This window comes from Macaca nemestrina, chromosome 11, assembly GCF_043159975.1.
Source record: "Macaca nemestrina isolate mMacNem1 chromosome 11, mMacNem.hap1, whole genome shotgun sequence".
NCBI classification, from domain to species: domain Eukaryota; kingdom Metazoa; phylum Chordata; class Mammalia; order Primates; family Cercopithecidae; genus Macaca; species Macaca nemestrina.
In genome coordinates this window covers 110,842,830-110,860,913 of record NC_092135.1, presented here as the reverse complement: position 1 = coordinate 110,860,913, position 18,084 = coordinate 110,842,830, and the positions used below count along the sequence as shown (strand labels likewise).

At 38.3% G+C, this 18,084-nt stretch overlaps 1 protein-coding gene across 1 annotated transcript in view; it reads left to right on the top strand.

Annotated features, from left to right (window-relative positions):
- The first annotated feature begins 1,211 nt into the window (after positions 1-1,211).
- The window catches only part of LOC139357207 (uncharacterized), a 302,109-nt gene continuing 285,236 nt past the window's right edge, over positions 1,212-18,084 (top strand). The window contains exon 1 of the mRNA XM_071073328.1: positions 1,212-18,084. This exon is cut by the window's right edge and continues 12,614 nt beyond it. The gene's annotated coding sequence lies outside the window, so the exon portion shown is untranslated.

Sequence of the window (18,084 nt, the reverse complement as noted above, 5' to 3'; positions counted from 1 at the left end):
ACAATCAAATAGCCATTTCTAACAAAAATATAAGTGAAATAAGAAGGAAACTGCATAAATAAGATATTGATTTCCCCAAATCCAACACCTAGTGATTATTCTGAGTTGTTAAACAAGAAAACTATTTCAATTAAAATCAGATATTACACAAGGATACCTGTTATTACCATTGCAACACTGGGAGATTCAAGGGAATGCAATAAGTTAATAAAGTGAAGTAACTGATATAAAGGCCATTGGTGAAACAATTGTGCATTTGAAAATTCAAATTATGTGTAAAAGCTTCTTAGAAAAAATGTGGCACAGTATCTGCATAAGAAACAAACATTTAAAAAGTTTTCTTATCCTTTGCCCACTTTTTGATGGGGTTGTTTGTTTTTTTCTTGTAAATTTGTTTGAGTTCTTTGTAGGTTCTGGATATTAGCCCTTTGTCAGATGAGTAGATTGCAAAAATTTTCTCCCATTCTGTAGGTTGCCTGTTCACTCTGATGGTAGTTTCTTTTGCTGTGCAGAAGCTCTTTAGTTTAATGAGATCACATTTGTCAATTTTGGCTTTTGCTGCCGTTGCTTTTGGTGTTTTAGACATGAAGTCTTTGCCGATGCCTATGTCCCGAATGGTACTACCTAGGTTTTCCTCTAGGATTTTTGTGGTATTAGGTCTAACATTTAAGTCTCTAATCCATCTTGAATTAATTTTCGTATAAGGAGTAAGGAAAGGATCCAGTTTCAGCTTTCTACTTATGGCTAGCCAATTTTCCCAGCACCATTTATTAAATAGGGAATCTTTTCCCCATTTCTTGTTTCTCTCAGGTTTGTCAAAGATCGGATGGCTGTAGATGTGTGGTATTATTTCTGAGGACTCTGTTCTGTTCCATTGGTCTATATCTCTGTTTGGTACCAGTACCATGCTGTTTTGGTTACTGTAGCCTTGTAGTATAGTTTGAAGTCAGGTAGCGTGATGCCTCCAGCTTTGTTCTTTTGACTTAGGATTGTCTTGGAGATGCGGGCTCTTTTTTGGTTCCATATGAACTTTAAAGCAGTTTTTTCCAATTCTGTGAAGAAACTCATTGGTAGCTTGATGGGGATGGCATTGAATCTATAAATTACCTTGGGCAGTATGGCCATTTTCACGATATTGATTCTTTCTATCCATGAGCATGGTATGTTCTTCCATTTGTTTGTGTCCTCTTTTATTTCACTGAGCAGTGGTTTGTAGTTCTCCTTGAAGAGGTCCTTTACATCCCTTGTAAGTTGGATTCCTAGGTATTTTATTCTCTTTGAAGCAATTGTGAATGGAAGTTCATTCCTGATTTGGCTCTCTGTTTGTCTGTTACTGATGTATAAGAATGCTTGTGATTTTTGCACATTAATTTTGTATCCTGAGACTTTGCTGAAGTTGCTTATCAGCTTAAGGAGATTTTGGGCTGAGACAATGGGGTTTTCTAAATATACAATCATGTCATCTGCAAACAGGGACAATTTGACTTCCTCTTTTCCTAACTGAATACCCTTTATTTCTTTCTCCTGCCTGATTGCCCTGGCCAGACTTCCATCATTATGTTGAATAGGAGTGGTGAGAGAGGGCATCCATGTCTTGTGCCAGTTTTCAAAGGGAATGCTTCCAGTTTTTGCCCATTCAGTATGATATTGGCTGTGCGTTTGTCATAAGTAGCTCTTATTATTTTGAGATATGTCCCATCAATACGTAGTTTATTGAGAGTTTTTAACATGAAGGACTGTTGAATTTTCTCAAAGGCCTTTTCTGCATCTATTGAGATAATCATGTATTTTTTGTCACTGGTTCTATTTATGTGATGAATTACATTTACTGATTTGTGTATGTTGAACCAGCTTTGCGTCCCAGGGATGAAGTTGACTTGATCGTGGTGGATAAGCGTTTGATAGGCTGCTGGATTCAGTTTGCCAGTATTTTATTGAGGATTTTCACATCGATGTTCATCAGGGATATTGGTCTAAAATTCTCTTTTTTTGTTGTGTCTGTGCCAGGCTTTGAAATCAGGATGATGCTGGCCTTACAAAAGGAGTTAGGGAGGATTCCCTCTTTTTTATTCATTGGAATAGTTTTAGAAGGAATGGTACCAGCTCTTCTTTGTACCTCTGGTAGAATTCGGCTGTGAATCCGTCTGGTCCTGGACTTTTTTTTGGTTTGTAGGCTATTAATTACTGCCTCAATTTCAGAACTTGTTACTGGTCTATTAAGGGATTCAACTTCTTCCTGGTTTAGTCTTGGGAGGGTTTATGTGTCCAGGAATTTATCCATTTCTTCTATATTTTCTAATTTATTTGAGTAGAGGTGTTTAAAGTATTCTCTGATGGTAGTTTGAATAAAAAGTTTTAAGTGCTAATATCTGAGTAAGTTAATAGGAATGAGGTTCCTAATGTGTAAATGGAGATTATATTTAGGAGATAAGAAGTCAATGTATTTTCAGCCTCAGAAATCCCTAACTGTTGTTGTCCAGAGCCTGGCATCACCAATTGCTTGCATGTCTTCTTGGGCATGTTGGGGAAGCTGCCAATCAGTATCTAGGACAATTCCCACACCCCGTATGGCTAGTAGCTAGAGACCTGGACTGGTGCTAGGTGCCAGATAGGGAGAGAAGCCTGAGGCAGTTGTCCTTCTGCTTCTCCACTTCCTGTCTGAGGAAACATGGAGCTGCTGAGAGAGTCAATGAATTTGCAGAGAGACCTAATGTTAGAGAAAGGAGGGGCAGCAGACAGGAAGTTGAGACACAGACCCCAGCAGTAGATACCACTCATCACCCCCAGCCAAAGGTAGATGGGGCCTTTCAAACTCAACAGTTACCAACCCAAAGAACAGAACAAGGGAGTTACTCTGACGCCAGAAAATGTGAAAATGCAGAGAAAAAAGCTAGGATCGGGTTCCTCTTCACCCCAGGTCATGAGGTCACAAACACCTGTATGCCAAGGAGGAAGAAAATATGTGACTGGGCACTTTACCTGCAGACACTGAGTATGTATGTGAAATACTAATTAAAGATACTGGGTTGGCCTGAGTCTCCTGGGCTGGATTCAGTCTATTCTGCCTTGCTTCAGTGGAAAGATCAAATCAGTTAATTTTTTAAAAATTCTCATATTGTTTTTATTATTTAAATGCAGTAAAAGTGAAATTGAAACCTGGTTACAGAGGTAACTATTGTAAGACAGGCTTTCTATTTTTGACAGAAGAGAGATTTTAGAGCAGGTGAGTACTGGGCACTAAGGGTGAAGGTGGGTGGGTATCTCCAATCAGGAGAGAGCAGGGAAAAGGGAATATCCAGACATACGCCAAGTTTTTCCACTTGACAATTTGCCTTTGGCCTATCCTGTCTGTCTTTATCTGGGCTCAAATAACTAGAAGCTGAAGTCAAGAGGCTTGTCCTTTGTTCTGCAGACAGAGCACAGTCCAGCCCAAGCACGAATTATATTACAATCTATTATGGAGAAAAGAGAGGGAGAGAGAAGGTACACTTTTGTGGAGGTGTTTTCTTTCAAAATTCTTCTGCGTGATCTTTTTTCCCAAATATAGTTCCAAGGTGTTTATGAGTTCCTTTAAAATGTTTTCTTCTTTTATTATTTCCTTTTTCTTCTTTCCTGCTCTAAGCATGCTTATTTTTATTGATTTTGGACTTCAACCACCCTGGATTTTGTGGGAAATGAAGACAGTTAGAAAAGTGAGTCAATAAATTGAGTGCTAGGACAGAGGAAAGACATTCAACAGAGGATTATTGCCAACCTATTTGCCTAAATTCTCAATTTACTGTGCTAGGGATTTGGTTTAAGTAGTGGATCAAAGTGTTCAATGATTTTAGGAACGCATGTACAGATGCCACTCACTGGAATGTGAACATTTAAAATATGGGTTTTTTTTGATTCAACAAATATTTATTGAGCAATAAATATAGCCAGCTACTAGTGAAATAGCAGTGAAAAGAGAAAAACAACAACAAAGAACAGATACTGTGTACCTGGTCCCATGGAGCTTTACTTTTATGTGGGGAAGAAAAAGAATAATCAAATAAATGAAACATAATGTGGCAGGTGGTATTAACCATTATGAAGGAAAAACAAAGCAGGTTAATGGATTAGATAGTGACTACCAAGGAGGAGAGAGAGGCTGTAACCATTTTTAAGAAGTCTTCTTATGGGCCAGGCGCAGTGGCTCACACCTGTAATCCCAGCACTTTGGGAGCCGAGGGGGGTAGATCACTTGAGGTCAGGAGTTCAAGACCAGCCCTGGTTAACATGGTGAAACTCCATCTATACTAAAAATACAAAAATTAGCTGCGCATGTTGGCAGGTGCTGGTAATCCCAGCTACTTGGGAGGCTGAGGCAGGAGAATTACTTGAAGCTGGGAGGCGGAGGTTGCGCTGAGCTGGGTTGGTACCACTGCACTCCGGCTCGGGTGATGAAGCAAGACTTCACCTCAAAAAAAAAAAAAAAGAAAAAAAAAAAGTAGTTCTTTTCTGAGAAGGTGACTATTTATTTATTTTTTGAGATGCAGCCTCAAATTCCTGGACTCAAGTGATCTTCCTGCCTCAGCCTCCTGAGTAGCTGCAGCTACAAGCGGGCACTATCATACATGGCTAATTTTTTACTCTGTTTTATTTTTACATTTTGTAGAGACAGGATCTCACTATGTTGCCCAGTCTGGGTAGGTGACATTTTAGAAGAGACCAAAATATAGTAGGGAACCAACCACTGTGATGTTTAGAGGAGCCCCTTTTCAGGCAGAGAGACCAGCAAGTACAAAGGCCCTGAGGCTAGTGTGCCTGGCAGGAGGGGTTGGAGCAGTGTAATCATTGGGGAGTGGTGGCTCAGTTGGCCATGGGCAGGTCAGAGCAGAGTCTTTGAAGCCACTAGAAGGACTTTTTTTCCCAAGTTGATATAGGATGCCATGAAGTTTTGTTGAGCAGAGCAGTGAAATAAACTGATCTATGTTTTAACCAAATTGACTTTGCTATTGTGTTGAGAATAGATTAACAAAAAACCCAGAAATTAGATTTTGAGGAGAAAGGATAAATATTGAAATAGTCATTTTGGAAAGTGGGGAGGCAAATTGAGTTGCAATGTGTAATAGGATTGTTGAAGCACCATGAACCCACTTCAGGTGGTGGTCACACATTTCAAGTCACAGAAGTCAGGATGGTTACATGTTTTGTCAATTCATGTCCAGCTTCTCATAGCCAAGCACAAAACAAACAAAAGTTGAATTCAACGAAGGTGACATTTTGTCAGGCAAGTATACAATAAAGAAGAGAGGCAGCAGTGTTAGGGGACTGTGTGAGGCCGTCATTATGACAATGAATCGTATTTTAACACATTGGGTGAGCAGGGAAGTGAGAATGTGAAGAGAATGAAAGACAGGCTAAAGACAGGCTACAATCTCTTTCACCACTAAAATGAAGCATCTTTGGATGGTGTATGAAAGAGATGAAAGTGAAAATAAATAAAAAGAGGTGGTCACAAAATGGGATACTTCAAATGGAGGTTGTTGAGATCTGCACTAGGCAACAACAGGATCTAGGATATAACCTGGGAGAAGGTGGCCGAGGGAGGTGGAAACACAATCATTGGACATCAGGAGGTCAAGGCACTGAGAGTGAGGATAACAAAAGGATTTTCCACAGTGTCAATAGACATGGATATCACAATCACCAAGAATGATCGCAGAGTACTGCTGGAGAGTCAGTGAGCTACTTGCTACATTTTCACAGAATGAGGAGATGTGACCTCAGTGTCTGCAGATGATTTCAACAAGATGGGGGTATTGATAGGAGTTTGCCACATGGCATGAACTTCGAAGAGCTAGGATTTTGTGTGTGTGTGGGTGGGTGGAAAGATGTAATACTAACTTGGAAATATCAACAAGCCACAAAGGAGAGTGTCTACCACATCTTCTGATTTATGAGATAAAAGAGAGAAACATTTCACCATTTTTAGAGATTACAAGGAAAGCACTATTGGAAGTGCAACCAGGTTTTAATTATAGCAAGAAGGTAATGGAAACATTTAAAGAATTAAGATGAGTTTTCAGGAATCCCAGAGAGCCTATTGGAAGGATTTGAGGGAGAAGGGAGGCGTGGAAGGTTGTTCCAGATTAGGGGATATTCAAAGCAGTATGAAAGAGTTCAGGTGATGAGAGATGAATTGTGGTTCTTGGGAGTGACTGAAGTAAACAGGAATGTTGGGCATGATGGGTTTAGTCCTGAAATAAGATTTTGCTATCTGCAGAAAGGATTACTCAGCCCTCTCACATGTCGGGAAGCCTCCAGGGAAGTATGGAGAGGTGAGAAGGAGGATTTAAGAGTTGGTCATAAAAATGCAAACAGGAAAGGTTTAGATTTACTCAAAATGCCTGATTACTTAACACAGAGCTGCATGTTCAGTACTACAATTTACTAGTAGAACCCTGGAGTAAATGGTCCAAATAAACTTACCATGATGATGATGACCTTCATATTATCACCAGGTATTGAGTGCTCATCATGCTAAGTGATTATATCTGCTATTTCATTTAATTTCATAAACAGCATTGTAAGTTGGTACAATAATCTCTATTTCATAGTTAAAAAAAAAAGTCAGCCAAAGTTTGAACTTAGAGCTCTCTGACTCCAAAGTTAATGTTGAACAATGGTGAGGGTATGGAATTTTGGACAAGTTTTGGGTAGAGATGAAGTGAAAGTCTGGTTTTGGCACTAAATTCAACTCCACAAATATCAAGTGTCCATATTTCAGCAGTGCACTGAAATGAGAAAGATAAAAAAAATTTGGTCTTAGAGAATCTTGAAATCTATTGGACAGAATAAGTACAACAAAATTGTCCATATGACTTATGCAAAGATAAAAATGCTCCTGTCCAGACAGAGTTAGTACAGAGGAAGAAATGCCTAACCCTGTATCAGGAAGGTTTTGAGGGATGAATCAGAGTTGTCTAGGCAGACAAAGTGTTAACATGATTAAAGACACAGTTGGATTCCTTAGGCTTGAATGGAAAGAGGGGCCCAACATTTTCAACATTTCAGAGGGAAAAGGGAAGAATTAGTGAAGATATAGTCATGTGTATGGAGGGGGCAATGAAAAAGCTAAAGAAATACTGTACCTTGGATTTATATAAATTGTATAATCTTTCACATAAAAGCAGAGACCAATAAAAAAATTAGAACTGTTCAGAGCTTCTCCTATCTGTAATCATCACAAGTAGGTCTTATCCCCATTATACAAATGACAAGGAAAGAGACAGATGTCCAGGTATATTTGACTCAAAAGTTCATGTGTGCTCTGCCTCCCACAAAGGAGAATCTCAAATATATACTACATTGCGTATAATTCATTTGGCCAAGTTAGGAACAGTATCAACAAAGAAGCTGGGAAAGAAAAAAAATAAAAACAAAAAATGAATCACATAAAGATACAGAAGAATTCTATAGGTAAAGATACAGATTGCCAAAAATTCTCATTCATCATCATGAACACTTAGTCTAATTTGATTAAGTGCCAAGAATACAAAAAGGCTTAGAACACCCTCTATATCTTGTGTTAGAAATAGACTACATATATGAAAACAATTTGTTTATTCATTCATTATTTCACAAAAATATATATATTTATTTAGGAGTTCATATGTGCTGGACCAGTTGCTGGTCACTGTGAAATATAAAAATGAGTAAGACAGATTGCCTGCCCTGCAGGAACTCACAGTTAAGTAAAGGAGACACAAACAAGTCATAGATATATGGAAAATGCTCTAAGAAAGTTCTTAGCTTGAGGGACACTTCATACAGACTTCAGAGAGAAAAAATATGTGAGTTTTCTGGCAAATGGTAGATACTCCAAAAGGCTACGGCTCGAAGTGTTGCCCAGTGGATGTGAGTAGAAGGGAGAGTGTCTGGTAACTTTTTGGTTTCTGAGTTTTGGCCTAGTCAACTAGAAAGTCAAAAAGGAGGGATCTGGGTATGTTGACGGTTTACATTTACCTGCCCCAGGTGATTCCTCTGAAGAGACAAAATTGGGAAGCCTGAGTTAAGACAGTGGCTTTTAACCACAGGTACACATTAGAATCATTTAGGGAGCTTGGAAAAAGTGCTGCCTCAGCTCCATTCCAGTCCCATTGAACTAGAGTCTCTGGAGGTGGGTCTCATGCACTAATATTTTTAAAACACAGCCTAGGTAATTCTAATGGTCAAAATGGAAACCCTTGCGTTAACAGGATTTGCAGAGAAAAGGATAGTCAAAACAGGAGGCTAAGAAACAGCACAAATGAAAGAGGAGCCCTAGACCTGGTGGGAGATGCAAGAAAAAATAAGTTGTAACACTACAGAGCCCTCTTAAAAACATGTGGTCAACTGTTAAATGTCAGAGAAACATCAACACGGTCACTGGATTTGAGAATCAGAAAGTAGCTAGTGACCCTGATGAAAACAGATTCAAAAGATAGTGGGACAAAAGCCAGATTACAATGGATTGCAGGATGAATGAAGGAGAGAAAGTGAAGAAAGAATATAGATGATTCTTTCAAGAAAGTTGTTTTGAAAGAAGAATGAGAGGGTGAAATTTCGAAAAGGATGAAAAGTTGGTAAATAACAGATAATTGGTAAAAGTTGGAGAACCTGAGACCTAGAGCAAGTTAGGAGAAAAGTTAAGTTCTCCCCCTAGTAAAAGGCTTATAGAAGGATGTGGATAGAGAGAAGTTTATACCTTAGGGGCAGGAGGGAAACCTGAAGGAACTCATGACTGATGAAGCCAAAAAGTGGTGGATAATTCAAAGAAGCTAAGAAGGGAATTGAACTAAAGGGGAGATACAAAGACTTGCTGAGTGCAATTAAGGACACCGCCTTAGTAAGATATGTTAAAATGAACTAATTGTGCATATTTATTCAATACATTTCTGAAAAATGGGTATAGAAGCGAAACACTGGATAAATGAATTGGTTTGGGATAGGTGAATTATGGGATAAGTAAAGCAGACAAAAGTACTATCAGCATTCTTCTCTTGTAATATTAGGTACCATATGAATGATAACAGAAGAAATCTTCCCAGAGCCAGTGCAAGAGGGAAAGTCTTCCAGGGAAAACATGATATGGAGGAAAGGAGAGTTAAAATTTTAGGCTTAAGAGAAAGCAGCTCACCCCTGTAATCCCAGCACTTTGGGAGGCCAAGGCAGGAGGATTGCTTGAGCCTGAGAGGTCGAGGCTGCAGTAAGCCATGTTTGCGTCACTGCACTCCAGCCTGGGTGACAGAGAGACCCTGTCTCCAAAAAAGAAAGAAAGACATAAAAAAGTGTCAACCTCAATGCCAATGGTGGTAGTGCTCAGACCACAAACACATCAGTTAAGCTGGCAACAGTGACCATTTTGATTAGAGCAGACCACTTATGAGCATAGAAGAGAGGAAATAGGCAAGGCCCAATTCTTGAAGGGCCTTGGGTGATGGAAAAAGGAGATCTACACTGAATTCTACCCTAACGAAGAACCACTGTTTGTTTTTGATAATGGAAAATGGTGTGCAAAGTTGCATTTTAAGGGGGTTAATTTGGCAGCAACCTGTATTGCGCGTCTGCATTTTAGAGTTGGCTGAAGTTTAGATTTTTGTTTTTGTTTTTGTTTTGGCTTTCATTATTGAGCTTCTCTAATAATTTATTCTCCCATTTTTCCACAATTTTCATTATTCAGCACCTCTTAGATTATTCTCAAACTTAATTCCCTTTGCCTTCTCTGCCTCATTCCACAGCTATGGAAAATTCCTCCTCCTTAGGCATCAGTTCTACTTCCATTTCTATTTATCAGCTGGCATTTTTTCTATCCCTTTAAAACTCCCTCTTCTTTCCTTCATCCTCCTAATGCAGGTTTCCACTTGGACCCTCCGCTCCTTTTTGTCTTCTTCAGCAGGCATTTTCCCTCTATGACTCAACCACCACCCCTATACAGGTGACCTGCATGTCTATACCTCCAGCCATTACTGCTATCCTGAGTTCCAGACCCAAATTTTCAAATTCCTATGATAAACCTGCACATGCATTCCCCATGTGCCTGAGACTCAGTGTTTCAAAAACAGAATTATCATATTACTCACAATAGTTTCTTTTCATCTCCAGGAAAGTTTTCTCTCTTTTTAAATTTTTGTGTCTCCTAGTAACATTAAATCTGTGTTTTTGTAGTAGTCTTTTAATTGACTTTCTTGATTCCAGTTTTTCATTGCTTTGATTTGAGCTATACACCTTTGTATAGGAAAAAAACAACTGTTTTTCTCTATATTCACACTCCATGCATCAGTGACCAAACGTGTGGGATTCTCCCCATACTGAGCAATTATCCAATTCTCTGCAGACACCAACTCTACGTCTTATAATCCAATTCAATTCTGACACCAACCAGAGTTAGCATGGACCCCATGGGTTAAGAACTCAGTTTCACAAGACTTTCTTCTACTCTTCAGGTGCCAATTGCAATTAGTAAGTCCCCAGGTTACCTATAACTTCTATCTGACTTGGCTACAAATTGGATGTTCCCATGACCCTCTCCTCAGATTTGATAATTTGCCAGAGCATTTCACAGAACCCAGGAAAACAGTTTACTTACTAGTGTTAATGTATTGCAGAGGGTATTTTAAGGATACAGTTAAACAGCCAGAGGAAGAGATATTTAGGTCAAGGTCTGGAAGGGCCCCAAAACATGGAAGCCTCTGTGCCCCACCCTCCCAGCAGGTAGATGTGTTCTCCAACATGTAAGCTCTCTGCACCCCATAGTTCAGGGATTTCTATGTCGACTTCATCACATAGGCATGTTTGATTAGTCATCTCCAGCCCTTCTCTTCTTGCCAGAGGATGGGGTGCAAGAGCTGTTGTTCCAAGCTTCTAATTATAGTTTGGTGTTTCTGGTGATCAGCCCATATCTAGGAGCTCACAAAAATTGCCTCATTACAATAAATGATGCTCCTATCAGCCAAAAAATTCTAAGGGATAGAAGCTCTGTGTCAGGAACTGGGTCAAAGACCAAATATTAGAACAAAAGATACACCCAGCACCCCTACTGGTCAGGAAATTACAAAGATTTTAGACACTCTATGCCAGAAGCCAGGGGCAGAGACCAAACATTTAATTTTTGTTATGTCACAACCTTACCAGGTAAATCTTCCTGAATCAGAATTTGATTCATATTCTCCAGCTGGTCCCATCCTTAGCCTTCCTGGCCTCTCAAGCTTTAATGGACCTTCCATTGTTCATTGATTCAAGTTCAAAAGCTTAAACTTCTGACCTCTGCAATCTGTCCCCATCTATTCCTCAAATCATTTGTTCTTTAGTAGCAATAATATTTCTGTTGATCTTTATGGTTTTCTGCATTGTTTTTGTGTCCTGAATTGAGTTCTATTAACCCCTCATCTTCATTTTGTTTGCTTGTTTATTTAGTAAGTAAACAGTTTTCAACATCTCCTGTAATTCTAACAGGAGGTAAGTGATTCCCACTTGGTAATTTACCTGCCTTACAGGTAATGTGTTCTCCGTCTACCCCAAACACAAGCTGCTCCATCTCCACACCCAACTCCCAAACATGATGGTTTCCTGAAGGTAAATGTGACCTTGCTCATAAAAGTGCACTTCTTTTTATTTATAATCATTTTTTTTATAAGAGACTATGCTCTGCTAGTACTTTTTGGTCTACTGTTTTTTTGTTTGTTTGTTTGTTTGTTTTCTTTCTTTAACATAGGCTTTCTGGGCAGGTAATCTGTGAGGCAGACTGCCATGTCACTCACTGCCTTCTTACACAAATTACTGCACACATAGTGAATGGTATACTCTGGGGCCTCTCCTGGCTTCTTACCTTTCTGCTTTCACAACAGTTCAGTCTCTACTTTCCTAAGTATGAAAGGATTTCTTTATGTGTGCATGTATTTGATGCCCAAGGCCCTAGTCTTTAGCTAGAATTTTAAAGCTGGCTCATGCTTCTGTGTTATGTGAAGAAATAATTAAGGATGCACCTACAAGGTTTCTGTACTCTGCAGGGTCCGGAAAGAAAGGAAGTGCTCTGATGGAAGTCCTCCTGGGTCTGGACACCTTTCATTGCACCAAGGCTGTTGTCCTCTGAGAGTTTTATATTAAACTTTCTTTTATCCAACTCCCCTGGTTGATTTTCTAATCATCTGAGTTTTAATAAATATAATTTCCTTTGTTTGTTCTGCCTGTAAAATACATTTTTAACAATTGTTTGAGTTTTACAGCTTAAATATTTATTTTGGCCTATTCTTTCTACTAAATTTTAAACATTGTTTAAATTATCACTTTTCCTAGAAATTACATGTTGCTTCCTGAGGATTTTAATAGAGAATAAGAACATAGTAAATATGAACTAATTTGCAAAACACCAGTTGATATTGTAACATTTTATGCATACATTTTTTTTCTTCCCTTCTAACATGATTGGAAGCTTCATGTAGGTAATCATCAATCATATTTTATATATTTTTTTGTATCCATCACTAGCACCTAATTGGGCCATGGAGATAGTAGACAGTAAATATTTGTTGGCTTTTTGGTTCAGAAACACAATCAACCAGTGTTGAAAATGGACTTTTCATAACCTTCAGCTTCAAAGAAATCATACTAATTTATTGAACTTAGAATTTAACCAAACCTCATTTTTTTATTGCTTTCTATAGAACAAACTTTTGGTTCTCTCCACCTCTCCAAATTTGAATGAAATTCTGTTGGTTTGATCTTGACTATTATCTAGATCTCCACATGTTAATAGGAATGAAGTGTTAACTTGCCCTACTTATTGTTAATGATTTCATCTAGTACCATACAGCTAGGAAATAATGAATAATCTTGTCCCTTGAATTTATAATAAATACATTTCAACTATCTTCTATACAGAGGCTTATCTGTAATTTTTAGAGATCAGACTAAAGCTACAGGCTCTTTGGAAGGTGTGTCTGTATACTTTCAAAATGTTTGATTAGGGAAGTTACTCAAAAAATGTATCTTTTTGCTAATAAATAAAAGTATAATAATGAATCCTGGAAGGAAAAATTGGAGATGAATTTAGAATGTTATATATGCAACTGAAATTTTGAGTTAACAATTTAGGTAGTATTAAGGCAAAACACTTGAAAAGTCCACATGAAATCCATGTCAAATAATTGTTAGGAAATAGAAAAGGCATGTTAATATGCATGACATCTTCATGAAACCAAGTCATTTATTTTCTGATCTACTCTGAACTTCAGAATGGGGACAAGATTTAAACTTCCGAATCTGAAGCTTTTTAAAAAGCAAAAAAGTTTGCATGAAAATTTTATTTAACTTAAAGTTGAATCAATATGAAATAATATTCATTGCAAGTAAGTCAAATCATAAATATTGTAATGCCTCTGCTAATCCTGTGCTTGCTGCCATAAAGTAGACATGAAAAATAAAATAATAAGGCAAGTATTTGTTCTCACAGTTTATTCCTATTAAAGGAAAAAAAATTTTAAACACTAAAAAGTGAAATAATAAAATAAAAAAATCCCTTAAGATTAAAAACAGAAGACACATCACAGGGCAATATTTATTTGCAAACATATTCTTTGATCTAGTCCTGTGTTTAACCATATGTCATTCCCTTCTTTTTTCCCTCCCTCCCTTCTCTCCCCCAACATGGCTGAGCATCTTCTGCATGTCAGGCTCTGTGCAGGATATAGGGTGACAAAGAAGAACAAAACCCAGCTTCTGACCTCAGGTGCAAAGCGTAATTAAAATCTGCAAGAATCCTCATTTGACAGCTCAAACATCCCAACAACAAGAGCTGGAAGAAGGGGATGGTCTCTCCTCACTAATGATCTTTGGGTTCTTAGAGGACTTTTAGTCCCATCCATGGTGTCTCCCAGTCATAAAACCTGTTGATTATGGATTGTTGCCTGCCCTATACATCTATGCTGGACATCTTCATGGAACCAAGTTAATTTTTCTAATTCAGCTTGAGCTTCAGAATGGGGACAAGATTTAAATGAAGTGAACTATTTAGGAGGCAATAGGGGCATTAATTATGTAGCAATACTAAACAAGACAAAGAGGTTAAATCAGAACTCAAACTTTAGATTATGTTGTCTCAAGGTCATTTTCATTAGTCTAAAATATTCTGAACTTCACCAATCACTAAGTGTTGTTACTCCTGAAGTCTTGGGAAACAATGTGGATCAACAAGACTTAGAATTAAATGAAGGAAAATCTACTGTGGGTAAGGAATGTGTATCTTAAGGGAAATAATGGTACTCCCTAAAGTTATCATGACCTACATGTAAAGAAATTGTATAATTCCTGGCACACAATAAGTGATCAATAAAAATTATTAAGGGAAATATCTATGTCAAAATGATGTATAGCTTTCAGAAGGCAGATGTGGGAAACTACCTTCAAAGATATTTCCATGCCAGTGACTGTGGCCCAGTCTGAGGAAACAGGTGTCCTCTTATTTCCACACCCAGGTCAGTGTTTATATGTGTGAGGGGTTTCAAGAGATTATTGTGTTTCCATTATTCGACTTTTATTTCAAGAATGGTATGTCTAGCTGCCTTGCTCCTCTTGGTCCTTCTGGTTCTGATATCATAAGTTGCATGAAAGGGAACTTAGGGCTCTGCTTCTACTTTCTTCCTTATTGGAAAGATTTGCCAGGTTTACTCATTAAGGGATGGTGATGTTCCAGGTGGGCTGCAAGGCTAAGTTTCTTTCCTTTATCTGAAGTGTTTTTAACCCCGTCCTTGGATCCAGATTTTAAGACCACATCCATGGGAGGTTTGACATTGACACTGGAATCAAGAGTATTGCCATTCTTCTGATTCTAGTTCCTGAAATGTTATATAGTACTTTCTAAGCCTCTCCATAACCATTCTGTGCTGAAATAATGAAGGCTTTAAAGCAAAGATGCCAGCCTAGTTCAACTCCCAAACATGGAGCTCAGATTAGAGACTGTTTGAAAAGGTGAGTAACCTTAGTGCTGGTGACTTTAAATTCTGAAGTTGCCCATGAGGAGTGTCCAGAGTCTGACTAAACCTGACAGTTTGCTTATTCCTTACGAAAACATTAGGTGTCAGGGCAATGGCTCAACAGAAATGACTCTCACACATTCCTTCAAGTAGGAAGAGGAGAGACATGCAGGTTCCTTTTATGTCTTATTAGGGATATGCCTAAGAGTCCCTGGGAGGCAAAAAGGGGTCATACAGAACACAGGAGTCTCAGCTCACAGTATTATTAATTTGAAGTTTCCTTAAAACTTCCAGGAATCAAGAGTCTTAGGGAAAAAAGGCACAATTTACCCAGAAAACCAGGGCTTACTGGATGAGTGGTAAAGGGAATTGGCGAGGAAGAGACAGGCTCTGCAGGCAGGGAAGTGGACAATTGTGTATTCTTTATGGCTCCAAACCTGGTAAATGACCTTTCTTCTCTCATTCTGTAGTGTTTGTCCCTGATGTACCTTTGGGCTGGCAGCAGCCTACTCTAGCAAATTGTGTTAATTCTGGATTTGTGGGGTGGAGCTTAAACAATTATTACAGTTTGGGTGGAGCATCTGAGGAAACATGTTCCTTGATTTGAAGTTCTGGAATTCAAGTAATTTAGCTTGTTCTTTCAGCTAGAAACAGAAGCAGGGAATATTTCCTAGGTTCTATGTCTTCATACTATTTTTCACTTCTATTTGTTTGTGTTTTGATTTCTATTCCAACTGTTTGACTTTATTTAGGTTTTAATGTTGTAAATGACCTTGACATCTCTTAGGGAGTGGAGGTTAGATATAATGTGATACAATTTCTTTTTCTTTTTTTTTGTGTGGTAAGTTGTGTGGTGTCATAACTAATCTGAAAAGTTAAACAGATGTCTTTGAGGAAAGAAAACTGAGATTATACTATAAGCATTTAGTTAATATTCTGGTTGCTCAGGCAAAAATCTTAGTCATGTTTGCATCCTTTCTCTTCCTCACATCCCACATCCAAATCACCAGCAAAGCTCCAGGCTTTAATCCCAAATATCTCCCAAATCAACCTTTTCTCACCACCTCCAGCAAAATCATCCTTGCCCAGGCGTTGAAAGAAAGCTGGGATTTGCTATGGTCTTCTAACTTATCACCTTCATTTCACTCTGTCTCTTCCCCATTCTCAACCCATAGCCAGAATGGTCCTTTTAAAACCTAAAGGATCATACGATTTTTTCATGTTTCTCATCTCTCTTAGAATAAAAACCTAAATGCTTATTATGGCCTATAAGGCTAGGGCTGAAACCTGATTGATCTGAGCTAACCAGCTGCCCCTCCCCAGCTTGATCCTTCTGCTACTTAAAACTCATTGATGACAACATACATCTACCTTGAAACATCAGGGTTTCACCCTTTTCCCCAAATATCTTCATGACTTGGTCCTTCACCTCCTTCAGCTCTGCGCTAAATGTAATTTCCGCAGTGCCTTTCATGATCATCTGACATCTGATATCACCATACTCCTTGCCAAGCCACTCTGCCTCCTTTACGTTTCTCCTAGCACTTATTAGTGCTTCACTATACTTGTTAGTCTCTCTTGTTAGCAATGTCTGTAGAGACCTTTCTCACTGATTTATCCCCAGATACTAGTCAGTTTCTGACACATTGTATGTTTCAACAAACAGCTGTTGACTAAACATTGACTAAGTTAATAATCAGGGTTAGTCTTCTACAGAGAAGTAGATGTAACCACTGAGAGAAAGAAAGTTGGGTCTACTACTCTCTCCTTGTTTACTCACCTATTTTATCCAAGTCTTATTAACATGAGGTTGCATTCCACAGTTAAAAGGAAAAATTAAATACTAGTTAGCTGCCATGGTTGCTGTTCAGGAAGGGGTCCTGGACCTCTGTCAGGACAGCCATGGGACTTGTGACCAATTGGTGTAAGTCATAATTCATATACAGATCTGATATATAAGCCCATTACTCCATTATAGTCTACAATTTTGCCTAGGGCTAGCCATGAAAAAAATGTGCCCTTTTGTATACAAAGTTATTGGCCTATTTCTTTCTCTAGTGCATCAAAAGTTATGAATATACACATACCCTAATCACTGGGATTATACATACTGAGATCATACCCAATGGGACAGATAAAATCTTTCTCCAACTGTGGCTATGGTAATTGTTTCTTTTCCTGGCCACATCATTTTGGACTTCTGGTTTGCTGACTCATTTCCTGTGTTTCATATTGTTCTTTTCTATAATGCTTTCTCACATCATGGAGTTTTACATTAATTGGAGAATATTTTTATTTGTATAATGGCAGACCACTAGAAGTTCAGATTTTAAATACAAAGCTATCTATAGTGACTATTGCTATAGATTCAGTCATCTGTCTTCTAAATTGCCCAGACTTTGAGGTTTTTCAAAACACTGGTGAATGTTTTTCCTTGACTATAATATAAAATGGTAATAATAATATCTACCAAAGAGGACTGTAGTGAGATTTAAATTAGATAATCCCCATGGAGCTTTTAGAAGAGTAGTTGGCACAAGGTAAGCCATCTATTGTTAATTACTATTGTTTACTTCAGTAGTAAGGTGACATTGTCTGTGTTCTTTGCTTTTCTTCTCTGTATGTGAGGATGTATGTGTGTTGGGAGGAAGAGTGAGACCCTATTCTGCTTTATGGCTGGAAAAGCAATTTCTGGATTGAATCCAATCAGTGAAATGATTCCTTTTTTGGGAAATTATGATTTTTGTGGCATTTCTGTTATAACACTATTGACTAGAGGACTCATTTTGAGTGCTGCCTCAGCCTTCTTGGATTTTCATTTTAGACAGTTTACATTTTCTGTCTGCTATGCAGCATTTGTTTATGGGATTCAGTTTAGCTCCACAGATGTTCACTGATCAACTGCTATTGATTGGATGCTAGGGATACAATGGCGATTGACACAATACCCCCACCTCAGAGATCTTATAGTATCCTGGGGTTTTGCTTTTTGCCACATCTTTCTCAAGTCTGTGAACCAGGAGACCACATCATTATAACCTGGAAAAATCAGTGCCAGCTCATTGCTGGATTTGACTCAAATCAGCAACCCATACTCATTTAATCC